The sequence below is a fragment of the Podarcis melisellensis genome (assembly GCF_964234715.1).
Source record: "Podarcis melisellensis genome assembly, chromosome: 15".
Taxonomy (NCBI): domain Eukaryota; kingdom Metazoa; phylum Chordata; class Lepidosauria; order Squamata; family Lacertidae; genus Podarcis; species Podarcis melisellensis.
In genome coordinates this window covers 32,741,072-32,768,844 of record NC_138532.1, presented here as the reverse complement: position 1 = coordinate 32,768,844, position 27,773 = coordinate 32,741,072, and the positions used below count along the sequence as shown (strand labels likewise).

Sequence of the window (27,773 nt, the reverse complement as noted above, 5' to 3'; positions counted from 1 at the left end):
AGGGGCAATTCCATTAGGCCCAGCCTTTGCCAGCCTGATATCCTAAAGCTGATGGGAGTTGTATTCCAAAACATCAAGAGAGCAACAGGCTGGTGTACAATGGAGTAGAGAAGGCCTATCTTCTGGTCCTTATAATATCTCTACTACAAGAGTGTAGAAAACAAGCTGGACACACCTAGTAACAACAACAACAACAACATCCTGTCCTCTTAAGTACCTACGTCCTGTCCTCTTAAGTACCTACATCGATACAGCTTTTCACAACAAAACCAATTTCAGTGCTTAATCTGAAAAGCTAGCTCCTTTTCCAAGCCACGGCTGGCCAAAAATCACATATCAAAATTTAACTGCTATGGCTTTTATATCACTAGTAAAGCTTGTTAACAAGGAAGTGATGTCTGAGGATCCATGACTGAGGAGTGGAGGGCGGAGAAAAATTTTGAGCCATAGACTCCAGTTTCTAGGGAGTTTCAGCCCCAGCACCTTTCTTTTTAGAATACGTCATACATCCCATGAATACATGCTGAACACAAAGTTGGTTGTATCTAGCCCAGCACAATGTATTCTGCCTTGTGGCGTTTCTCCCAGCAAGCAAGACTAGCAAAGACTTAAGATTCTTGAAAGCACCACCACCAAGCCAGCTCATGAACTCCAGATCACAAAACCAGACAGCAGCTTGCCAAGGAAAAGACGATTTTGCAACTTGCTTAATTTAAAAGTGCTTGGCCGTAAGATCAATGGATGGCAGCTGATCAAATTCTCTGATTAATTCACCCACTGCCTTGTTCCATGTTTGCTGGTTTTATGCACGACAAAAACGAGTCCAGGAACGGCGTCACTCTGCAATGTTGCTATGCACCAGTCACCTCACCGTATCTTCCACGTCTACCAGAGATTCCCTTACTTTTTGCACACTCTAAATAGCAGGGGATGTGTATTGGCAGAAATGCCCCAGCTGTGCTGAGATCCATTGCTGCGTCGCACTACCTTGTTTCCCCCATATCTCTGTCCATTTTATTTAAGCACTAAATTCAAGTATATGCACCACATTCCCATGAAGTCAATAGAAGTTGTGTTATGTACCTTGTGGGAGGATTTGCCTCTAGATTTGTCTTTACCTTTAATCGATTTCCTTTCATTCCAAATCTGATGTTCATGAGAAGTGAGAAAAACAGCTCACTAGTGAGTCAGAACGAAAGAGAGCCCCTTCCCTCGCAACAAAATGTTGTGTGCGGCGGAGTGGCGCCTTCAAAGCTTTCCCCTTTTCAGTCAAGGAGAGTGGGAATGCCTGAGAAGGAGAAGGCATGTCTCTGACAGCTGACCTTAACCACAAGTTCAGACACTCTTTGGCAATCCCTCCTCCTCTTCACCTGCTGGCTGAAGCAGACATAATTTATATGGGATTGTGTACTTTCTTCCCTTTCCCAGAGCAAATCTGCACCCCAACCCCCTGCAGTCATTAAGTAGCTGTGGGATACATCTTCAATAACATTATGCATGCCCAGCGTCCTGAACCAACTTCAAAACCTTATTAATAGACCTGGTTACGCAAGGAACCTGGTTGTCTGTAGCCATAGCTGATGTGCTCATTAACCACATTCAAGGTTTTTTTTGGGGGGGGGGGTTGCTTCAGAGAAGGCACATATGAGCCCACATCCCACTGCCAGTCTCTTAAATGCTGCTTAGAAATTTGTCTCTCAGTTACACATACATCGTCCACATTGCTACAATTTTCTGAAATGAAAATGATGCAAGTAGCATTCTGTGACCAGATTGATAATATATTTTTGGAGTCATTTTGGGCTTGTTCCTAAAGGGTTTCTGTACTTTTGAAAATCTTGGGTGTATCTGAAGGCAGCCCTGTTTAGGGGAGCTTTTAATGTTTAATAGACTATTGTGTTTTAATATTTTGTTGGAAGCCACCCAGAGTAGCTGGGGAAACCCAGCCAGATGGGTGGGGTATAAATAAATTATTATTATTATTATTATTATTATTATTATTATTATTATTATTATTATTATTAGCTTGCCCCCATGCCTACTGCACAGATTTTGGTTACGTAATAACTCAACAAATAACATCACTATCACTTGGAATAAAAAACAATCGGCGAGGGTGGGGAGTTGAGTGTTTAAAATAGCAGAGACAGACCAACATAACATTTTCTGGACACTTGGAGCACTTGTATCTGGTTCCAATTCAATGGATATAGTTGCTCTAAGAGAAACTGACATATGAATGGCATTCTTAAGTTTTGGAGGGTTACAGGGGGGGAAATATCAATGCCACTGGCTCCATCAAACACAGAGAATTCACTCAGTCAATCAGGATTCTTGTGGTTTTAACAATCTTCTCACCCCTCTGAATCCTCTTGGAAACCAAGAGAAGTGGTGATGTCATAATGTTGGGCTTAGCTATGTGGTCAGAACCTACACTTAACTGCCTCCTGACACAGCTATGTGTGCACAAGATAAATGTTTACAACATAGGAACCACATGGCTCCCAGACATTCACAGAATCACAGAGTTGGAAGGGAGCCCCAAGGGTCATGAGTCCAACCACTGCAAAGCAGGAATCTCAACTAAAGCACCCATGACAGATGACCATCCAACCTCTGATTAAAAACCTCCAATGACGGGGAGTCCACAATCTCCCAAGAAAGTCCATTTCAGTGTTGAACAGCTCTTGCCCTCGGATGGCCATCTAACATCTACTTAAAAACCTCTGGTAAAGGAGGGTCTGCCGCCATCCGAGGGAGTCTGTTCCACTGCCAAACAGCTCTTACTGTCAGAAAGTTCTTGACGTTTAATAAAATCTCCTTCCTTGTAACTTAAATCCACTGGTTCAAGTTCTACCCTCTAGAGCAGGAGAAAACAAGCTTGCTCCCTCTTCCATGTGACAGCCCTTGAGATGTTTGAAGATGGCTATCATATCTCCTCTCAGTCTCCTCTTTTCCAAGCTAAACATACCCAGCTCCTTCAACTGCTCCTAAGAAGTCTTGGTTTCCAGACCCTTAAGTATCTTGATCGCCCTCCTCTGCACATGTTCCAGCTTATCAACGCCCTTCTTAAATTGTGGCACCCAAACTGGACACAGAATAGAGTGATGCTATTACTTCCCTTGATCTGATTCAAACCCACTCAAGGGAAACTAGCACACATGGGCTGCTCATCCAGAAACAAGGGGGCACATGTAAGACATACTCCAAGTGACAGTATCCTACTTTAGCTGCATGTAATTAGCATGATTTCTTTATCAATTTATGAACCACACAGATGCCAAACAAAGGTCAGTGGATGTTTATCTTGTGTTCTATAATCTCATTCCTGATTAGAACAACTTGATTCAAATCCTCCCAATAATGCAATGCGATTGATATATTTCATACATTTTCTAGTTTTTCCAATATTTAGCTTTTTTTATCACCACACGAGTGCTGGAGCAACGAAAAAAAAAGAAAAGAAAGAGAGGCCCTGGAATCTATCAAAATCCTGCCAGCTGTATAACAAGGTGCCTCAGGGGATAACATACTTTCCGTCCCAGGATTACAGAGATTCAAATTTAAAATATTCCTCTCACCATAAAAGAAGATGTGCCCACCTTTTAAATTCATTTTATTTTGACAGCCTAAGGCTCCATTTCTGAATACAGTTACTTGAGAGTAAACCCTATTAGGCTCAGTGTGGTTGGCTTCCTGGTTTGCAGTGCTGAATATAGGGGGAAGTAAGGCAGAATGTCAACAGACTTTGATGAAATTCTGTAACATATGGGGAAACACTATAAAAAAGAAGGAAATCCTTAACAGTTGGACAAACCAGCCTTGGATGCATTTCAGAGTAAAGAGCCCAAAAAGAGTGTGTGTGTGTGTGTGTGTGTGTGTGTACACATACACATAACAGAAACAAACGTGTCTAACAGCTAAGCAGAAGGCCCTTAAAAGAATATTAGCAATCTGTTTAAAAAGCAAGAGCTCAAAATATACCCCCCCAAAAGAAGGGTTAATCAGGAAGAAAACTAGTATATGTGCAAGGCAATAATTATTTTCAAACAAAAAGGCAGAAAGAGATAACAAACACACTGAAATAAAACAAGACAAACTGCAAATTTCTAAAGGGTATGTTATGTACGTGGGACCTATGAAACATTTGAGAACAGCACATTTCTATCAAGTGGGTCTAGAAGGGGGGCAGGCACAACCTTGATCCCTGTTAGCTGCCCAAGATACCTTGAGCCAGTTGTTGAAAATATCCACCACTAACATCAAGACTCACACAGGAAATCAGAAACATGAGCAACAGTCAGAGGTGATCTATATGAGGCAAGATCAAGCAGCTTGCCTAGACAGTGGCTTTTCAGGACAGTAAAGGTGGAGACAGACAGATCAGCAAATCAAAGTATCTGATTATTCATGTCTATCAAGCATTAACATCAAAGTGAAGAAAGGATCTACTTTCTTGGCTGAAGCTAAGATATAGCCACTAAGATTTTCCTGCACTTGTGGCATTTGGGGAAATGTTCACCAGAAAGGGCATTTAAGCACAATTCTGCATGGTTTAGAATCACTGCAGTGGGGCTTGCATAGAAGTATCTCCCCAAATGAGTTTGTCTGCCAAGACTCTGAGGAGATGAAGGTAAGACTTTTGCTCCTCAATTACCCTGACTTTGGCTTGGACCCAGGCATTCAAAGAATCACATTCTCCCACGCAAACCTGCCCAAACGTTATGATCACTGTAAGATCATCTGAAGCCTACCTGAATACACAAACCTCAAATCACTTGAGGTTCACCTCCCTCCCTTGAGACTTTTTTCTCCCCTAAAAATATAAGGCAGCCCCATATAGGGAAGTTTTTAATGTTTTATGTTCTGTTGTGTTTTATAATCTGCTGGAAGCTGACCAAAGTGGCTGGGGCAACCCAGTCAGATGGACTACTACTACTACTACTACTACTACTACTAATAATAATAATAATAATAATAATAAATGTCAGAGCTTATGGGGGCTTAGTCCAGCAACATCTGGAGAGCCACAGGTTCCTCACCCTTGGTTTAAAGGCACCTGAAACCACAACCTCTACACAGTACCTGTCAGGTAACTGTTGAGTTTCATGATTATAAAAAGGCAGGATATTTATGTATACAGGATACTGGGGACTGCCTACTACTATTACTAAGCTGCAGACTTCTTTCCTGGCCAATACTTTTTTTGTACTTATCTGAGATGATGGTCACATTCTGTCTAGATCTAATGCCTCTGCCACCACAAAATGGAAGAAATTTTTAAAAGATCCAGAAGCAGGAGCTTCAGAGAGATACTACTAAAGCGCACAGCTGCCAAGCAGCTGCTCCCAAGACTTCTACAAGTACAGATTTCATTAGTTTCATCTTTTTAAACAGTGCACCAAACAACTACATAAGGTTAATTTAATGTTTGCAGCAGGAGCATTAATACCGAGCAAAAACATAAATATGATTAATGAGACATATCTATTTCTACTGGAATCATACTAAAATTAGACTTAAATCTTTTAAGCTTTTTAAGATTTCATTTGCCATTACAAAAGGCAAGGAAACCCCCCAGCTACCTCACCCTGTCTGTCATCCTGGAGGTTGTCATATCCACACATCGAGTTTTTATTTTTAACTTTGGAAGGGTTGGCTCTGATGGCAAACGGAGGCAGGGAGAGAACTTGCTAAGGCTACGCTTGTGCGCAAACACAAGAATCAGGGGCTATCCTTTTACAGCTTGTTGCATTTTTATTCCACTCTTCCACCAGAGGCAGAAAAATGTAGCAGCATTTACCAACCTGGTGCCCTCCAGATGTTTTGGACTACAGCTCCCATCATTCCTGATCACTGGTCATGCTGGAAGAACAGGTGGAAGTGGTATTCCAAAAGCATCTGGTGGTCACTGACAAACAGTGTTTCAAGACAAGGGTGTTTCTCAATCCAACCTGAAGATGTCAGGGCCTGTCCCTCCCCTGCAACATTATTTTTGTCAAAATATTTGCACGGCTCTTGATGGGTTATATGCCTAAATCATATTTATTTATCACATTTATATCTCAGCTTTCCCCCAAGGAGCTAAAGGCAGTGTATGCAATTCCACTCCTCACTTTCTCTTTAAAACAACCCTATAACACAAACTAGGTTGAGAGAGAAACTAGCTCAAAACCACCTAGCGAGCTGCATGGCCAAGAGAGTTTGAATCAGGGTCCCCGCCGGTCCAATGAGCATTACATCATATTAGCATATTGGGTGGCCATGATCTCAATTAGCAGAGCTGAGAAAGACCTTTCTCTCTGCCCCAAAGACTGATGTTGAACAGTACGCAACACTGAAGTAAATGGCCAAATGGCCCAAATCTGTTTAATTCAACTTGATGCTTTTGTCAAAAGTCTCTCAAAATGTATTCCTCATCTGAAAACAAGAGGTTATAACAGCAACCTGTGGAGGGAATTGGCAAGAAACGGGACACTTTTACATACTGAAATTGCTACCTAAAAAATTGTTGATATGTCCATTGACAAAATCCAGTAATTTATTCAGATGGGACCAACTACGTTACCATCATTAAAGGACAACCCACACTGACATCTTAGCACTCTGGGGGGCATTCCAGCACCTGTTTACATTGCTTCTATCTGTCATTTATTGTGTGAACTCTCAGGACAGGAATAATTTCCTGTTCTTGTTCCAGCTCTAGCAACCCCAAAGACATAAATTCAGTGCCTTGCCTTAAGAGCAGCAAAACAACGGCTTTGCAAAGCTGGGGTGTGTGTGTGTTTCCAATTGCTCCCCAGAGCATGCAGCTGTCTCAATCAATGCTGATTGTCTGTTAATTAGTTCGGTTTTACAAGCTGATGGAACAGATGACTTCATCCCTCCCCCTCCCTGGCGGAATAATTCTTCCTACCAGATGCAGTCACCTACCATATGCAGAGGGCTGGACTGTGGCAGGAGGAGTAGGGGCAAGCCGTCTTTCCACAAAGGGCTCTTTTTCCCTGCAGCTCCTCAGGGCACTGTGGGGTCATGTTCTCAGAAAATGCTGCAACTCCCAGGGGTCAGTTTGCCACGAAAAACTCACACATGCTTCTAGGTTCTGGGTTAAAGGTTGTGTGAACAACTCTGCACAGCCAGAGCTAAGCAACATCTTTATTTTAATAGGTTTTTGCATCAGATTTAGCTCCTAGGATCAGATCTGTGGCTTTAAATACGCCTTGTTCAACAGAAGAACACTTCGCTAGGACAGGACCTCCCCAAACGGATTCGTTTGCGGTGTATAAAAGGAAAAGATCCTTGCATACAGAAGAGCTCATCCTCAATGTTTCTGTGTGTGAGACACTGTCTAGGGAATATCACCTGACTGGAAGGATATTTGGTCCAAGCCTTGATTAGTGTAGAGATGTGTAGAGATGTGAAAGGTAGCCTCCTCTGTGGGTGGGTACAGAGGGTTCCACAGGACCCTATTTAAATTTTTATTTCTTGTGACACATACTTCTTTCACATCACATCAGCATACCCTGGTACAGTTTGTGAATTCTTGACTAGGGGCACTAACCAAACAGGGGAGAGATTTTTCCTCTTCCAAAGCACACACATCAGGCTAGCTTTCTGAGCACCCCTTGCTGGCTCCAAGGCAAGCATTAAGCCTCAGAGTGCAGTTTGTCTGCTGAATGTGCATGGGGAGCCCGTTCCCCAAGCTGAAGATGCTCATCGCAGCCGTAGTGGCGCACACTTTGCAACTTTAAATATGTGCTTTCCTGAAATCTTTATATTTTATTTGTTAGACTCATATCCACCTTTTTTTTTCCTGGAGTCTTCAAAGCTGCCTTCAGCATTAATAAAACCCAACTAGTTTCATATATATATATATTTAAGTACTTTAACATTAAAACCATGCAAGTAAAGGATCCATGAGGAAAAATACTGGTAGGCCTGTAAAGAAATTGGACTTTGTCTCCCTGGGATACTTGTACGGATTGCTGCATATGATGAGATGTATAGTCTCTCTCTCACTCTCTCTCTCTCTCTCTCTCTCTCTCTCTCTCTCTCTCTGTGTGTGTGTAAATAAAAAACAAACAAACTCGTTTGTTCATTGGGGATTACAAGGTTAACTGAGAAACCTAGCAATTGCCCTGAGGCTCAAATATCAAGGCCCTTCATTCTGGATGTTAGGAATGACACATCTCTTGTCTGGGGGCAAGAAAATTAAAAGCTCCCAACCTCCTTGATCTTGGAGCCTATGGGAAGAATATATGATGGACAAAGGGAAGTTATATAGACAGATGGGCAGCCGGGAGGTGAGCAGTCCAGGGTAGGGCTCAGCATGATAAGCAAAGGTTGCTACTCAAGAGATGATTCTTCTGAGAACCTGGTGAGTTAGGGATTGCAGAAGCCCAGGGATAGTGGATTGCATTTTAATTTACTTTGTTTTGTCATTCTGATCCAAAGGAGAATATACTGGTTTTCTGTAACTTATGCATAAGTTTCTCTTTGTAAACTTTAGAACTTGTTTCAAAAACTTATTTCAACATCCTCAAGCCTGGAAGTCAAAACCTATGCTACCTTGGGAGCCTTCAGGAGCCTTTAGGAAGGTTATTATGCTGACTGATAAAGAAGCAGCCTTGCAGAGAAATTATATCCAGTGGTGGCAAATTCTTTAAGGAAGAAGGGTATGGCTGAGCAGGGGGGAACACTCTGTTAACCAGGAACACCCTCCCCTCGAAGGGTATCAGGCCCAAGGTGACTGGGAGCTGGCTACCACAGAGCCAAAGAGAGGAAAACAAGTTGAAAATCAGAACATTTAAAGCTTGAATTGGGTTTAGAAATGAATGGCAGGGTGTATCTCCCAAAATGAAATATGGCAATAAATGCATATTTAATGGAGTAACCAAACTCTTGTCAATTCTGAGTACATGTTTCTGGCTACAATGTATGGGTGTATGTGCTTACTTCAAATTGCACTGCTGACAATTATAAGTCAAAAATTAATTGGGAGGAGTCAGGCTTGTCTGTCAAATTCAGAGCCTTTTGAAAAAGAAAGATGAGGAATAGATAAGGAGTACCACCGGAAGCAAAGGAAGACTGATGTGTGAAAGCGCATGTGGATATCACAAGTAATGCTTATTTCAGCATTCTTCACATTTCCACAAACACACATACTGTCTATCATTAGAAAAAAAGGGGAAATACCATCTCTCATTGATTTTGAGCCTGTCCAATATAACAGCTACATGTCAATTTCTTAATCCAGCTGAACATCATGTGAAGAGGCATGGGCTGTATTTATATAGTAAAGGTGTGAATAAGTCCCATACTAAAGAGATCCTTGTCTTGCCAAAGAAGAAAACCTAAACGTAAAACATTCATCATGAATCAAGGCGACACATTTTAAAACACATCAAGTTATGCTCCATGCTAGTTCTGTGTAATGCAAAAGAGGGCACAAAATCAAGCTCATTCAAGCTCACATTTGCCTTGCTCCTACAAACCATCTGCACTGAACTCTGCCAAGCTTTTCTTTTGTTCTGGGTCCAGGCTAAAAGGAAGAATCAAATTGTTTCTATTCTTTTCATGCTTCGTTTTCGCTCACACATGTACACAGTCTCTTAGAGACTGAAAACTGCTCTCATTTCCCAGCTCCTCCTTTACACATCAGTTTATATTGCACATCATCTTTCGGGTCTCCCAGGAAGCAGCCATGCCATCAAGTTTTCATAGCAATGTTTGCAGCAAGATTGCTCACCCTCTCCCCAGAATAAAAAAATGTGGGAAAGCTTCAACAAAATTAACGAAGTCAGATCAACAGCATCAAATAAAACAGTCCACAATAAAACTAATTCAAGCTTCAAGGAAAATATTTCAGATCCTTCTCCAAGTGATATTTTGCTTTCCACAGTCACCAATCTAGCATCCAGAGATCTCCACGTGGTTGCAACTGGACCTGAACCAGTCACAAAACGTGCCTGGCACCTGGCTAATTTCAAACACTGATTAAAAAGTCTGTATAGGAGAGGGAAGGTTTGGCATCTCTTTATAAACCCTCTTCTTTTAAAACTAACATACCTGATTCAGAATCTCAGCTCTGAATGCAGCATGTCAGGTTTCCTGCAGGCCACCTATCCAGTCTAAGTATAAAGGGGAATGGGCATATGTACAGAAAGACAACCCACATTTGCCAATCTGTGAAATAAAAATGATGAAAGTCAAGTTATAAGCACCATTAGGCATATGCATGCATCAGTTTCTAAGATATACCTCAGGATGAGACTATTCAGACTAGCATGAGTGTGATCATTAAAGGGCCCTGTTAAATACAAAAAAACCCTACCCTCTGGGACACAATCAAGATAGTTTACAGCACTTATTTAGGGCTTGCAATGCTCCTCACTCGAAATACTGCCATCACACCAAGGGCAGAAAGCAGATTTAGCTCCATTATAGTAGTGCCCCCAAGTACTACTTGAATTTCCTCCACTCAAGGAAAAGTCGCCATTCAATCCTATGGGAGGAAAACAAAACAGTGCTCTTGTAGCAAGGACAAAATCTTATTTTGCAGTTCTAGCTGTACTGTTGTGAGAGGAAATCATCAAGGTCTTGGTGGGGATAGAGTCTGTATACAGAGCAAATAGATATGTATATAACCCCCTCACACACACACCCCAAAAAAACTTATGCGGTATGCTTCTCATGGCACTGCCACCACCAACCATCATGACAACTAGCATTATACTTAGAAATAATTATCTTTACAAGTGATGTGTACGTATGTCACAATCTCCTGAAAATGCTGATCATTTTAACTTTGCGTCACCCACTCCCAAGGTCAGCCATAGTCTATCTGCCAAACAGTTTTAACATTCAAGTCAAGATTTTCTAGGCAGGAGAATCCAAGGTAACAACATTCTGCCATTTATTTGCTGTGTTCTCCACAGCAATTCAAGCTCCTAAGTTGAGAATATAACTCACACAAGCACCAAAACTTTTGAATATCCATGGGAAGATTTCATTTTTATAGGCAATAAACATTAAATCTAAAGGACTGGAACGTAAAAAGTGTTTTAATACCACATAAATCACTTTTCCCCAGACAGAGTAAACCTCTGACGTTTTTAAGAACTGTGATATAAATTTTTATGGCAAATTATCTGCATAGAAATTATCTGTCCAAGATGCACTTTTTAGTACCTATATCTCATTTCCATAATGCTACCAATCTTTGCAACTGCCAGATCCAATCCAAACTGAAAGCCAAAGACATCAACACTCTGGCTAAATTGGGCTCCTCTCTCCATCTGGGAGCTTGCTGTCTTTTTCACCACCCGTAGAGCCTTATCCATTTCAGAAGTTCAACACTTTTTAACTTTTGCTAGTACAAAAGAGGAAATAGGTAACTGTGTCATTTACAAATCACACTAGTTCCAAACACACACTTCTTATTTTATGCCATAAGATTGTTTCCCACAAAACTCTTCATTTTAAGTTAATAAAACATTTTCTCCGGATAATGAAGCATCGATTTGTTTTTCTGCACTAGGTGATATCCCCTTAGACAGAAGATGGCATATATTAGCACCCTATAGGAACATGGATTCCTATGCTACCCACCAGATGGTGGTTAATCACCCACTGCTGGGGCAGAAAACACTCGATTTCTAACATAAGGAAAGTGGAGAAAAATACTCGATTTCTAACATAAGGAAAGTGGAGGCTGACCTCTGACTCAGAAGACAATGGTCACATTCAGATGACTGATATCTCAAACCCTTGGCTCACACACTCTCTCTCTGCCCCTTTCTCCATGCACACAGGGGAAGGAGATGCTGCTTCTAGTTAGTGGCAAACCATAGTCTTCTGTTTTGTCCAAATGTGGCAAACCATGATTTATACAAACCAGAGTATTCCCTCAAACAAGTCTTCCAAACCACAACTTAATCCTGGCACAAGCACAAGTCATAATGTGCATGAACTATAGTTAGCCTCATCCAGACCAAAGAGCAAATTATGGTTTGCCACTGCCCAGAAGCAGAGGTTTCTCTGTCCCTTCATGTGAATCAGGAAAAGGAGTGTGTGTGCAAGCTGAAGGGAACACATTATTCTAACAAAACTGAGCAGCCCAAATAGGAGAGCAGGATCCAGAACAATATAAAACAGAACAAGTTATACAGCTATTTTGTATAAATAAGCACCTTCTTCCCAGCATCTAAGGAAGCAGCTAAATACATGAACTATGTCAATATCAAACTATGATTGCAGTTTATAAATATCAGTATTTAAAAGCTCAGTATCTGCTTGCTGCAAGTAGCCTTGCCATTTTCAGGCAGATTATTCCACATTGAAATACCTACCATAGTCCTCACTCAGTCCTCAGAAACTATTATTATGGGCATTAATTACTCAAACATTAAGAGTATAAATTATCACAGTGCCAAGAAATGTTTTAATGAGACTGAGATGGAGAGGAAGTAAGTGCTACTTAAGACTGATTAAAATCTATGTAGATATGTGCATTAGCCATGTTGAGAGAATGAACAATGACTGGGAAGCACCCTCGCTCTCAAAGCAGAGCCACAATGCTCAAAGCCAAAACTACATTAAAAAATGTGTCACTTCCATAATAGTTGAACTGTCATTTCTTCCCCCAACGAATCCTGGAAATGGTAGTTTGGTGAAGGCATGAAGCATTCTCAAGATATCCTTCGCTTCCTGCTCCCCACCTGCTCCCTTTAGAGATCCCAGAATGCTGTGGAAAAGGGAAAAGCCATTAAACCAGTTTAAGCCTGTCAGGCAGATCTGCCCCAAGGCATCCTAAAAACAGAGGACAGGCTCCCGTGTCACTGGAAGGCCTCACAGGAGAAAGGCGCATAAGGAAGGCCACAGTTGTCATCAATGCATAACCCTAACCTAATGTAACATGCTCTTGCACCAGTTATTCTCTTTATATCCCACCTTTTCCCAATGGAGCTCTAAGAAAGGCACGTATGAAGTCCCATGATCAGCACCAGAAGCTCCACCCTCTGGCTTGTCTTTAGCAAGATCTGGTAGGGAGGCTCCACAGCTGCAGAATTCCCTTCCCATCAAGACCTCTTTCTTTCTCATCTTTAAAAGAGTTCTGAAGACCTTTTTTATGAGTAAAGTTATGCTACTCATATTGTGGGTGCAGCTGTGGTCTAAACCACTTAGCCTCTTGGGCTTGCCGAGCGGAAGGTTGGCGGTTTGAATCCCCGCGATGGGGTGAGCTCCCGTTGCTCAGTCCCAGCTTCTGCCAACCTAGCAGTTCAAAAGCATATCTAAGTGCAAGTAGATAAATAGGTACCGCTCCGGTGGGAAGGTAAACGGCATTTCCGTGTGCTGCTCTGGTTCGCCAGAAGCAGCTTAGTCATGCTGGCCACATGACCCGGAAGCTGTATGCCGGCTCCCTCAGCCAATAAAGCGAGATGAGCACTGCAACTCCAGAGTCGTCCGCGACTGGACCTATCAGTCCGGGGTCCCTTTACCTTTTTACTGCTCATATATTTCGTTTTGATGTGCTTTTTGCTCAATTATGCTTTATCCCTGGTGAAATTTCATTCTTCAAAGGTGGGATATAAGTCAAAGGAAGAGACTGGCTAGCCTACTTTATCGTCACTGTAACCCTGTTAGAGGTTAACGTAGAAAGTCTTTTGTCTAGGACTAGATAAAGTTGCTTCTATATTCTGAACATCATGAAGCTGCTAAAATAAGTGTTACAGAAGCAGTGATAATTTCAAATTGTATCTCAGAAATAATCAAACTAGAAAAAGTGAGTTTATTTTTATTATTAATATACATTTATATCCCACTCCAAGGAGCTCAAGGTGACATACATAATTCCCCCCCCCCCAATTTTATCCTCATAAGAACCCAGTGAGCCTTATGGCTGAGTGGGTCCTAGTCCAACACTAACCACTACACAACACTTGTCTCTCATCACTTTCCTAGTTAGTACATGGATAGTGGCAGCTGCATCAATATATGCTTCTCTGCCACTGAAGAAAGCATCTTCTGAATATCAGGCAGAAAGCCAAGGTAGGACCCTTCCTCTTGATATACAGGGGGGGTAGCCTTTTGAGCAGGGGCAGATTGTGAGCAAACATTAAAACACACAACCCCTTCTTCCTACAGGCTTACAAGCCAGACAGGGAGCTTTTCTATTTGATTCTGCAGATTATATAAACTAGCTCTATTAACTGTCAAATTCTATCACAACCCGCCCCCCTTTAATTCATGGGTACCACATTTTTGTATTTGCATGTTCCCTATGCATTTCCCCACATGGAAAATATTTTACTCAGTTGAAGATACTTAAAAGGTGTAGGGGGCAGTGGGAGGAACGTGGAATTGTGGCATAATAATAATAATAATAATAATAATAATAATAATAATAATAATAATAATGTAATTCTAGCTGCTCCAGGGCATCATGGCCTGACAAAGATGACCTCATCTAACTCACCAAGCGAGAATCTGCTGAATGTGAGGTGAATCAAAGTGGGATGAAAAGAAACATGTGCTGAGCGTTTTTGTTGCCAAGTATTACAACAAGCCTCACAATTCCCCGAGATAAAATAGTGCTGTTTCTCAAAACAGATCTCTAGCAAAATATTAAACTCTTCAGTCACAAAAGCCCAGCCACGCATCTCTGCGCAATGCATTTCTATGAATCAACAGTTTGCAAAATGAATGCTTCCAACTCAGCAGTTTGCCAGACAGCCAAATGGCATTCTGTCATTTTAAGCCTTTAAATGTAGCTTTCCCACCCGTTCAAAGCAACTCACAAAAAGGGGGGGGGCAGCTACCCTAAGACTGCTCATATGCACTAAGCAGGATTTAAGGATGCCGCCCCAGATGAGCTTGACTCAAGCCAGGAACACAATATGATCTGGTCCATCATAAATCGGGTTACTAGCACTGTAGGCCAATTCACTCACACATCCCCATCACAACCAACAACTCTATACACACCACCAGCCTCCAACTGGAGTGGTGCAAGCAAAGCACTCTCAAATCATTCCACAAGGGCACACATGCACGCTAATTAGCCAACTTTATAAAGCAACCCAATGTCACGCACGTGGTGCAACCAAGGTACCAAGCATATGTATCTATGGCGGCAGAGACTCCACATATGCTTCCTCTGCCCTGGCCTTATAGCAGAAAGCAATGTGCACCAGGCGTTACGACAAGTAGGCAAGCAATGAATTCTATGGGTGACCAAACCAGAGGCCATGTGGCATGATTAGATTTCTGCAACGCAAGCAGAGTTTGATGCCGAGACCTGCCCTGCCCATTTCGGGTTGCAATCTCTACCCCGCACTGCAGGGACCCTCTACTGCAGGGGCAGAGAACCACATTTTGCCACAGTGCAGGCTCTGCTTTAGCGCTTGGTCTTTCATGGATAAATGGGAAGTTTTCAGTTTAAGAATCTTACGGTGATTATAGATGGCTGTTGGTTTTGGTTGGAATGGTTAGCTGGTGTTTGCATTCGTAGAGCACCAAGAAGTACAACTTTTACCCTAGGTGGCACTACAGATCAACATCATTGCATTTTGTCTGTTTAATCATCCTCCATTTGTAAATGTAATTAAGCTTCAGTGTCTCATGTTTTTTTACCTCTAGGAATTGGAAGCCCATCAAATTATAAGTACATCCTCCATGTCCCTGCTTGTTTATTTCAAAAGAGATAAGAAAACTGTCTGCGTCTTCCTCTCTCAATCGGCTCTAGCACTGCCTTTAAGCTGCTTGGAATAACCCTTTCCAGAGACATCTTTCAACCAGAAGTCATTTCCATGTGACTTTAACATTTGCTCCCTGAAAGCTGGTTAGAAAAGTAAGGAGTCAACCTTGGAAAAACATCCTTCACCACTACTGCCTTTCCCTCCTGCAGCAAATTCACCTAGAGCTGTGGTTTTCAACCAATGTGCCATGGCACCCTGGGGTGCCTTGAATAATGGCCAAGGGTGCCATGGGCTACACCGGCCTCTGTCTCTCTTTTCCTCCCTCCTCTGATGCCCTCTCGTGTCTCTGCCTCCCAAAGGTTTTGTGCAGCTTTGTTGCAGTAGCCCTGGCTACAAGCCCTCCAGGCAAATGGTGCCTCTGGGGCTGGCCAGGGGGTGCTGCTTGCCAGATGCTGAGGTGGCCTCAGAGAAAGAAAAAAAATGGGTGAGGAAGCCCAGCCAGCCAGTCCACCAGCCTTTGCTGTTGGGAATGGACAGATAAGTGGGAGACCGGGCAGGCAGGCAGGCGAGCGCTGTGCTGGCCTTTCTTGTGCTTGCTGTGTGCAGGGCTTGCCTGGAAGCTGAGTGCCCAGTGCTGAAGGGGAGCCTTTACGCCATGCAGGCCCAGCAGCACCCGCCGCTGCCACTGCAGCCTCACAAGGTGAGGTGCCAGCCTCACGTTCATCTTTGGCCAGTTGGGCAACTAGGACTGGGGGCATCTTCTTCCAAGGCCCCTGTGGGGCAGTGTGAGGAGGCAGTTCAGAGACCAGGGGCAGAAGAAGCAGCTGCCCAGAGGACTCCCAAGGAGAGGGGAGAGGAGAGGAGGCTGAGGGAATACTCCACAAGGAAGGGTGTTCGAAAAAGGGTGAGAGGCTGCCAGCTCTGCAGGCAAAGGGTGACATAACTGGTCTCCTGAACCCCACAGGATGCCACAGAAAGAATATAGTTGGTCAAGAGAGCCGTGCACTCGAAAAGGTTGGAAACCTCTGCCCTAGAGCATTTATATCCTGCTTTATAGCCCGGAGAGGTTCTTAATGCAGTTTACAAAAATATTTTCAAAATAAAACCACACTCAATCCTAGTACAGGAACAGAAGTTACACGGTGTCCATATGGTGCCAGGGTTACCCTGGCAGAATTTCCTGCCCCCAACCTAGTTCTTTCTTTGTGTCATACCAGGCAGGCACCAAAATCCTGTGAGGCTATGTAGCTGAACCTCACTCAAACTGCTAAGCAAATGGTCTTCCAAACTTGCTGGCAATCTGCCTTTCTTAAGTGAGAGGGTGGGGAGAGGGCTGTGGGGAGAAAGGAGTGTATCGCCACCCAGACTTAGGGCTCATCTACAGTTACCTTTGCTCTGCATTTCTAGACACAATCTGGGCTTTACAGCTCCCTGTCCAAGCACCATTATTATTATTATTATTATTATTATTATTATTATTATTATTACCCCAGGTGTTCCGTGCTAAAACCCACTCTTTACCAATGAATTGGAGCAAAAGGCATTCTGCAGAAAACCCGAATTGACTTCTGTTAGTGGGAAACAGTCCTTTTGCCTGCACCCACAAGTTGTGCTTTGCAAGCCAAGACCAAAATCTTCATATGCAATTCAAAAATTCCCTTGTGTGCCTGAGAAATAAGAGTGATTCAAATTATCCAGTGAATGGGATTTGGAGGCCTCTACAGGAGGCCTGTTGGCTTCTGCAGGTTTTTGAAACAGCTCTTCAAATCATCGTGAACGCACTCCTGCAGGAGGTGATAAAATGGATCCAAAACTGTAAGCACATATCCCTCATTGCTCAACTTGGCTTCTGGATGTTATATATGTGGCAAAGCTCTCTTCTCTGCATTAAGAGTCTGTAACAGGAATGACCGCTTTCAGGATGCCCTAAGCGACTCAATGTGCTCAAAGCCACCACCATTCAAGTTTATTGAGTGACAAGAACTTGTACCTGAACTCACAGTCCTTTTGCATGCCTACACTTATTCCTCCTTCCCATTTATGGAGAATCTTTTTTAAAAAAAACAACCCAGAGAAAGTCAAACCTGCTGCTATGTTTGTTTTTACAAAAGCATGCACATTAGCAGGCCAGCAGTAGTAAGGAAAACGATTCACTGTGATCAAGAACCTGCCAGCAAATGAAAAAAAGGAGGGAGAAATTAGATTGGAAGCCAACGATTTGCTTTTGATGCTGGAAAGGCTCCAGTAAAAACTGGTTTGTACATGGGAACATGGTGTCAGACTAAAAGAGAATCAGCTTGTCTGACTTGTGGTTTTCTTGACAACATTCATCTTCTCTTGGCCTGATAAAGAGCAATTAGTGCTCGTCAGTTGAATCATGTGTTATTAAGATCATCCAGGCATTCTTTAATTATGGTTAGCTAAACAGAGAGTGAATGAGAGCTTGGGCAACTCAACTTTACACTTCCTTTTCCATGAGAGCTCCCAATTCTCTCCTGTTTTTTTGTTATTGTTTGTTACTGTTGTTATTTCCACAAGCAGATACATGTACCTTACCAGCATTTTCCCCTCCCCAATCTTAGGCTCCTGTCTTAAATCTTAGCCCAATCTCTTTATGCAACCCTGCTGGAATAATGACAGTGAAGAAAAACTCCTTCAATTCTTGTGTAAACAAATCTGATAAAGCCAAGCCCCTCAGAAGCACAGAAGGTATTTCAAATGCTGCAAAGGATCTTATCAAGCAGCACTCAAGGTGCCCTATTTGCAGGGCTCTCTTTTCTGTGCTTACAGCCTGCAAAGGTCCAGCGACCAATTGCCTCTTGCTTTTAACTTGTGGAACTCATGGCCACAAAATATGCAGGGTTGTTGACCTACCTTGCTTTCTGAAAGAATTAGACAAATTCTTGGAGAAGATTATAATCAATAACCCATTGTTTCTGATAGTTCACTCAGGAAACTCAATGTTCAGAGGCTGTATGGACTAAATAACAGTAGAAGAGGACAGTTGCCTTCACACCCTGGCTTCTCAGAGACATCTGATTGGAACTACACTGCCAGGCAGCAACATCTGTCAGCCCTACACAGCATGGCAAATAGTCAGGAATAGGGGAAGTGTAATCCAACAACATGCGGAAAGCACCCTGGGATAGACTATTGGTCTTATCTAGCCAGAAAATCCTTTTTCTTCTACTTGTTCAGAATTATTCCTAACGAGGAGAGTTTGAAACAGTGTATGATTAAATCATTCCACTTCTGAGGGGAAACTGTGAGGAACACAGAATGCTTGGACCTGGCTGGAATTTCTAGATAAACGAGATTTAAAGTCTAATGCAAAGATAATAGGAATGTGTTCCTAAAAGCTTGGTTTATGACTTCCAAATTTTTGTTTTCCTCTTCTCTCCCTTACCAAATGTCCTCCCACCCAAATGGCTATGCTCCCCAAAGTCTCTGTACCCACTTTATACCTAAGAGTAGGGGCTAATATCACTTGAGAGCATTTCCTTTATAGGGCCAGCAAGGTGGTCAGGAAGAGAGCATTAATGATAAGGAGATGTTCTTTTTTACTACATGAAAGATCAGAAAGCATTTCTGGCTAAGGTTTACACAGCTATGTTGCAATCCCAAAATATTCCTCCGAAAGGCTTATGAATTTCAAAGCATTACCGGGGGGACGACCAGGAAAATCTTAACAAGCACATCTATTCGGACAGAATTCACATTTATGCATGCTTTGGGTTATATCCACCATAAGTCATATATAGAGCAGTCCTACTGAAATTAATGGACATGAATAACTTAAGCCCATTAATTTCAGCAGGTCTACTCCAAGGAGAACTTCGTGGGATACAACCCTCTCCTGCTGCCTCCATGCCTGCCCACATGATTAAGACTAAAATACACTCATGGGAATTTGTCATAAGCCTTGGAATGTATCTAGCAGAAAAAACCTCAAAGACTTTTGCCATCCAAGTGTCACTGAAATTTAAGATGTTTAACAGGGAACTGGAGACAAAGCATTTGCCTGTCAGCCGTGTCTCTGCATCATAACCCAGTTCAATGAGGGTAAAACCAGGAAATGTTTATGAATGTGGGAACTGGCTTTCCCCTGATGACCATGGGCAGTGATTCACCAAATACAACACAGAGGCAAGCTTTTCCAGCAGCCACTTCTGCCATAGGTGATTCACTCACTTTTCACACTGCTGTAGTGCATTGAAAATGAATTCAATACAACTTGCACAAAGCTAAATCGACAGTCACTGAATTGCCCCCTTTGACTGTGTACACATGAATACAAATGGAAGGGGAGTGTCAGTTTAGGAGTAAATGGATACTTGCACATGCTTTAAGTATATGACCTGCAACCCATCATGCTCCGAGCCTGCAGCACCTTCTGAACTGGAGTTCTGTGGAACATGCAGTGGGGAATCTGTCTATGCAACACCACACACAGAGTCAGTCTGGGACAGAAGAAGGAACTGCAGAGAAACCCATCTCTTAAAAACCAACAGGCTAGAACAGGTGTTTTCAGTGATCATCACTGCTTTCTATAAAAGCGGTTTTTAAACTCTGCAGCATGAGACCACCTCTGCCTTTGTCTTGCTTCTCTCCCCACCCCAACACAATTTTAACATGGCCAAATTCTGACAGTATCCTAACAAAAGGCAAGTCATGTTCTTCAAAAATCACATGTGGGCACCCCACAGTTCTCCATTCTTGTGTCTCCAGCCTTTATTTAGATTATCTAATGATCTAATGGCTCCCATGCAGTGTAAGCAACTGCTATAGGAAGTCAATGTCCATGGGAGGAAGGAGACCATCATCTCTATGATGGACATAGATGGGAAGGAATTGGGAAGAATCCACTTCCTCAAGCATCCAGAAGCAAAGAGCACAGCTCTTTGTGCTCGTACTCTAGTCATTGCAAGCTATTGTTAGAACCAGATACACGTTTCCTTATCACCTGATACTACAAAACTCAATTGCTCAGCCCATTGTTACAGATGCTTATAGATTTAAACCACAATTTACATAAATACAAAAAAAGTTAGCATTGCTTGGGGTTTAACTGCATGAGGAATTCTGCAAAAAGTGCTGTGATTTCAAGGGAACTAATCACAGGATAAGGAACTGTGGGCACTCCGGTGATAGTCTGTACCAGAAGAACTTAGGGAGGAGATCAATTAAATTAGCTATAGAAAATGGCCGCAAGACGTTTCCCTTACCCTGCAATCTTACATATATGCAGCACTTGTACTGCCTGCAAGAGAGACAGGATGTTCTCATAATGCCAGCATCTGTACTGTGTTGGCACAGCAGCCAGTATCCACTTTCCAAGCATGCTTCCTCGCTGAAACAGCAAAGTTTAAGAATGGCCCATTAGACCTAGAACATAACTACAAAGGCGCTAACAGTTCATTTGTAACATTAAAGGAAAAGCCTACAGCAACTGCCTTGTAATCAAGTTCAGCTGCCTGCAGAAAAACTAGCCTCCAGAACTACAAAATTGCACTCAGCTGCCCTTGAAGTGGCTTCCTGCAGGAGGCAGAAGAGGGCTGCTGGCTTTTCTGCAGGCCTGTTTGTGGATTTTCCAACCTCAGGATCTCTACCCACACCACCTTTCCACCCATGTTTTGTGACAAATATGCTGTAATCTCCCCTTTACCATAAAGGGAGGTTAGGTTGCTGAAGCTTGTAGAAGGGAGTGTGATCAGAGAAGATGTAGGAAAAGTTTAGGAAGGGCCAAAAAAAATCTCAGGCATCTGATCAGAAATACTTTTTTTCACAGCAAGGCAGGAAATCAGGTCTGAAAGCCTGAAACATTCTTCCAACTGAATCCAGGAGACAACTCTGCTATTCAGAGCTGCACCATAGACGGTGCTTGCCCTGTGCAATAGGGAATCAATGTGCACAATGCTTTTAAAAAGAAAAGAAAAAAAGCCTTTCACCTAGTCACTTGTGAGAAGTAAAAATTGTTTCCAGGTGAACAAACAAGGAAGCTTTTTCAGTTACTTAATTTTATACTACCGGTCTACTAAGGAATCTACAGTGGTACCTCTGGTTACGTACTTAATTTGTTCCGGAGGTCCATTCTTAACCTGAAACTCTTCTTTACCTGAAGCACCACTTTAGCTAATGGGGCCTCCCACTGCTGCCGTGTGATTTCTGTTCTCATCCTGAAGCAAAGTGCGTAACCCGAGGTAATATTTCTGGGTTAGCGGAGTCTGTAACCTGAAGCGTATGTAACCCGAGGTACCACTGTAATGTGTTTTGAGACATGGGTTAAACACACCGTATTACAAATAGACAACATAAAACTAAAACCTCTTCTAAAAGCAGTAAGTTGGGGGACTTGTGGTCGTCTAGATATTGTTGGATTTCAACCACCATCAGTCCCAGCCAGCACATCCAATGATCAGGGATAATGAAAGTTGAAGTTTGACAACATCTGAAAGGCCCACAGGTTCCCCATCCCATGGGTAACACAAACTATAACAGATTAGGAACTAAAACAGAATTTTGTGTGAGGCTACTTATGCACCACAATCAATCACCATAAACGTCTGATAGCAGAGCCGTATTTCCACTCAACTGTGTAAAAAGGAAGAACTATCCACATACAGAGCAGCACAACTCCTGGACGTCTACATGAGTTCTGCATGTACCCTCCAGAGCAGGAGGAGGCTGGCAGAGTAGTGACTCAGGCAGACATCACATAGACAACTAGACACTAGGACAACTGAAGGATCCAGCCACAAGCACACAAAGGCACAGTATGCGTGCACGCAAGCAAGCATTGTTGGACATTTATAGCCTGCCCTTCACCATGCAGTCCCGGTGCATACAGGTCAATACAATTAAACCATGTAATGTCCTCCACTCACAAAGATCTGTACAAAAAGATGCATCTTGATCAGTCATCAAACTGTATACAATGGCGAAGCCAAACACACCACAGAGGGGAGGGCATTCCCAATCAAGCACTGCCACGGCAAGAATTCCACATGGCAGCAGATAGAAGTGAGCTCTTTAACACTTTGTTGCCAACAGAATACCTATTTAATCAGAGAAGCTTTTTGAAGAACTGTCCACCACCTGATTCACCTGGTGTTCATACGCTTTGCTTAGACATGGCGATCATACGCTTCCCTTAGACATCTCCAACAGGGGCAGCAAGCAGCTCTTAATACATGTCTGTTGTTTCCAGCCTCTAATGTTTGTAATAGCAAATGGGTGCTGCAATTTCAAAAAGAGGCCCTCCAGTATGCTAGATTGCCAAATGTGTTCCTTCTCGCCATTCTGGACATTGCTCCAGGTCATAGTTTTGAAGTAACAGCATGCAATCAGGAGGACAGGAAGCTGGGATTGTGCAAAACCGGAGCAGAAAGTTTGCCAACATCACAAAGCAGCTGAACACAGAATTCAAAACTGGAAATTGCACTAATATTGCATGCAAGGGGAGGGGAGAATCTCTGCATAGCACCCCAGGAAGGTGGAAACACAGCCCCTAGGCCATAGAAGGTCCTCTACCCCTGGCAAGTCATAGGATCATAGAACTGCAGAGTTGGAAGGGACCACGATGGTCATCTGGTCCAACCCTCTTCAATGCAGGTATCTAAACTAAAGCATCCATGACAGATGGCCATCCAACCTCTGATTAAAAACCTCCAATGAAGGGGAGTCCACAATCTCCCAAGAGAGTCCATTTCACTGTTGAACATTTCTTACCATCAGAAAGTTATATAGCGTTTCAGAACTATAAAGTGTTTTTGGACCTAGAGATGTCTTTCAATCTGGCATGTTCTTTAAGCTTCTCAAAACTTTGTGCTAGGCAGCATAAGTCACAAATTCCAATTACAAATGCCCCCTTTACTAAGCATGCTCTCTGACCACGAAGCAATAAATGTAATTTCATAGAGAACAGCTGCATTCCAAGCCCCATGCACGCCCTCCTTTTCTCTCATACTCAGCTTAAAATTTTCCTTCCCAATTTCAGCAAACCATTGCATCTGAATTAGCAAACCATCATTTGAGCGAGCCCTCCAAACCAGAATTGAAACAGTGGGGGCTACTCCAATGCACATAGCTCTATCCTGAGTTCTATTTCTTAGTAAGCATGAGAGATCTTGCAAAGTGGCTACACTTAACAGGTTCCTACAACTCCAATGTGAAAATGCAGCCATACTATCTATATATTTTATCACTACCTATAGTACATGTTTGTGTTCTATACTTGTATTTACAAGACTACAGTTGACATTAATGTGCTGATTACAGATAATTGACTTTTATGCCTCTGTTTGTTGTTAAGAGTGGGGTGGGGGAAGGATTCACACATTTTCCAGAACTATGAATAATGTGTTTAATTTGAATATGTCCTCCACCCTAACCCTAAGGCTGTGTGCTTGTTTTATAGAAGCACACCAGCCTGGCTGAATAGGGGGAATAATTAATTACAGAAGAACAGATCTTCAGTACAGATTATTATTATTTTCCTTTTATGTCATTTTTGGCTCTTCTGTCCCCTCATGCAAAGACAAATTAATCAGGGGGGCTTAAAATCTAAAAAATCTTCAACCTGCAAAGATGCAACAATACAGAGCTGAGGCACATAACAATTCTGGACCCAGGAGAGTCTTAACTCTGTAACCTGTAAAAATAAAATATATTCACCTATGTTTCCTTGTTTTTAGGACTGCAACATCTAATCAATTGATTGGTTAGAGTGGCTGATTAAAAACAACAACAGAGCAACTAAAAGGTACCCTAGATTAAGCAGGCATATTAGCTGTTTAGTTCAGTGTTTCCCAACCGGTGTTCCGCGGCACACTAGTGTGCCGTGGAACTTTGCCTTGTGTTCCGTGGAGGCGGGCGAGTCGGGCAGTGAGAGGCGGGGCGGCGGCGGCGAGCACACGCGGTGCGGCGAGCGAGCGAGCTCCCACATCCCATTGCCGCTCGCTACTGGGCCTGCGCATCCGCTCGCTACTGGGCCTGCCCCAGGAGGTGGGGTTGCGGGCATCACGCCCTTCCCCACGTGAGCGGGGAATCCCATCCGCCCCCACGTGAGCGGGGAATCCCATCTCAGCCCCCGCGAGAGCAGGGGAATCCCATCCGGCCACGCCTCCTGGCCAGGCAATCGGCTGGCTGGAGGGGGCGTGGCTTGCCCTTTTTAGGGCCGGAGCGGAGGGGGCTCGCCCTCTCCGGCTAGCCCCATCGCCGCTCGCTACATCCTATGCCGCTCGCTACTGGGCCTGCGCATGCTCGGCGAGCACACGCGGGGCGGCGAGCGAGCGAGCTCCCACATCCGACGGCACCAAGCAGGGGCCCTTGGCCGTGCCGGTGCCCACCGTGCCCGCCTCCGCCCAGGAGGGCGGCAAGCAGCCACCGCCACCACCCCCCCCCCGCTGCCCGGCAACCGCGCCGCCGCCCCCTGCTCCCCGCGGCGGGTGATCGTGCAGGCTTCGACGGGCGAGCTGCTCCGCTGCCTGGGGGACTTCGTGTGCCGCCGCTGCTACCACATCCCATCGCCGCTCGCTATTGGGCCTGCGCGTGCGCGATCGCGCCTTCGGGATTCCCTTCAGCAGGCATCAAGCAGCCTGCCTCCCTGCTTTTTCCAATTAAGGGAACCTCCACTCTCCTGCCCCTCCGTGTTTCTCACCCCAAAGCCTTGTGGGCAGCAGGAAGTGGGGCCGTCCTGCGCCGGGTGGCTGCTGACACGTCCCTTGGGCAGGAGAGGCATCCGGCTGGATGAAGGCAGCGACGCCGGGGGAACGAAACAGCACGGCAGGTCTGAGTTGGCGCCTGGAAGGACACAGACTGCTTCATGTCGCTGCATTCCACAGCTCCGAGGCTGGCAGGTGAGTGCGTGCACTCCTCTCTCTCATTTTATTTAATGTGCATTTTTGAAGCATGTGGAAATATCCTGCGTCATCAACCACTTTGGGGAAAGTGTGCGTGTGTGTGTTTGGGGCTAGATTTCATGCATGCCTTTTTTTTTTTTAAGTTCTCTTCCTGCTTCATCCACATTCACCCCCCAAAAGGCCATTTTCTGTGTGCTGAATAAATTCTGCAACTCAAACGGCACGAGGTGCCAATGCATCGGGGCTGTGGAATTTATTCTGCTTGCAGAATTCTGCAACTCAACCGCATTTTGATGTTTAAATGTTGTATTTTAATCCTGTATTTATTTAATCCTGTATTTATTTGAATCCTATTAAAGAGAGTTACTTTATATATAGTCAATATAGGCAAAGAATTAATTTTTTAAACATTTGCTAATGGTGGTGTGCCTCGAGATTTTTTTCATGAAACAGGTGTGCCTTTGCCCAAAAAAGGTTGGGAAACACTGGTTTAGTTCTTATAATGCTGCCAATGACAGGCCCCATCTTAAAATAGGCATTCCCCATTTTCTTATGCACAGGAAAAAATTTCCGATTCCAAGAACAAAAAAGTGTGATTTTGCTTCAGAACTATCCTTTTATACATTAGCAAAAAATATATAGTCTGAATCAACAAATTAGAAAGCTAAAACTATGGTTTCTTTGGTTTCTTAAGCACTGCTTAAGTCACACCAGTCTGCATCTGCAAGGGAGCAAGGAGCCACACAAGGCACAAAAATTATGTCCTCCCTGGGAATCCCGTCTGGGATTGCACCAAATATTGGTCACCTTCCCTCTTGCCTTGGCACTCTGAATGGGTGGAAACTGGCTTTTTCTTTTAAAGTTGTCTCATAATTCTAAAGTTTTGCTGATGGCAAAATACTGAAGCTCCCTTTAAGGGCTATTGTACCCAAGTGGCTGTTAATTATCATTATGTTTTTTTAAAAAATCAAGAAAAACAATATTATCAAAAAGGAAATAAAATGGTGTCCAGCAGTTGTAGCAAGGAGACACTGCTGTCACTCCACTCACAGCTCATGCTGCAATTGTGCAATGCGTTGTGGGCCACGGTCCTGCCAAAAACCAGGGATGGATGCATCTTTCATTAGTCCAGCCACTTGCAAAAGAAACCTCACCCTTGTCTCTTGGCATACTTACAAGTATGCAATTAACATGATTTGCCTATTGTTCCCAATAATGTGGGACACACCAAACTACAGAGGGCACAATGCACTGAAAACTCATGCAATATTCTCTTCTGAGCACTTCATTCATGTGTATGTGTGTGTGTGTGTGTGTGTGTGTGTATTACAAATATAAACTTCTAAATTTTTAACATGTGGATTTATAACTGCTACATATGGATTTATAGCTGCTACATATTGATTTATAGCTGTTACATATGGATTTATAACTGCTACTTTGTTCTTGCATCCTAGGGGTTTTTTTGTACTTAATTTTCCAAAAGGTTTATCTAGAACCTTCTTGACTACAAACTTTGTTTAACTTTTTAAATAAAGAATAGAAATGGGGGGCATTCAAGATTTTAGCAAAGACCCCATGACCAACACAAAAATGCCTTTGGGGCTACAGGCATATAGTAACACACCTGTAGCAAAATAATCAAAGGTATAAACACATCCCCTGAGCTGGGTTGTTGTCAATTATATGACTGAACCTCTAGAAAAGCTCCACAATTAATAGACGGTATATCAAGAAATATGAACATGACTATGTTTATGTGAGGGTTTCGTTTTATTTTTTCCCTCTGGGTGTCCAGCCAAGTTTCCTGTAGCTATGCGAAAATGTACAATCTGAACTGGCATTTAAAATGCAACAGACAAAATCCTGCTCTGCTGCTACGTTAATTGCACTGTATTGTGAAATCCCTTTCATTTCATTAAATCCACAGGTACAGTTCTTCAACAAGTATTTATTATGCTAGGGTGGACTGACTTAAAATCAAGCCTGTATTAAAAAATGCTTTAAATTATTATATTCATTGCCAAAAAAAGGGCGAATTTACATGCCACATGTACTTTTAAAAAATGTGAATACTTCCTTAAAGAGAAATGTTTGCTATAAGAATACATTCCTTGAAAACCGAATAAAGCTTTCATAAAACCTCGAAGGGATACACTATATTTCTTAAATATTCAACTTAGTAGTTTTCCATTTTAGAAAAATGTTATATAAT

General features: G+C 43.1%; 1 protein-coding gene across 8 annotated transcripts in view; it reads right to left on the bottom strand.

The window, feature by feature from the left end:
- The window catches only part of CUX1 (cut like homeobox 1), a 266,716-nt gene that overhangs the window by 208,176 nt on the left and 30,767 nt on the right, over window positions 1-27,773 (bottom strand). The window lies entirely within an intron of this gene.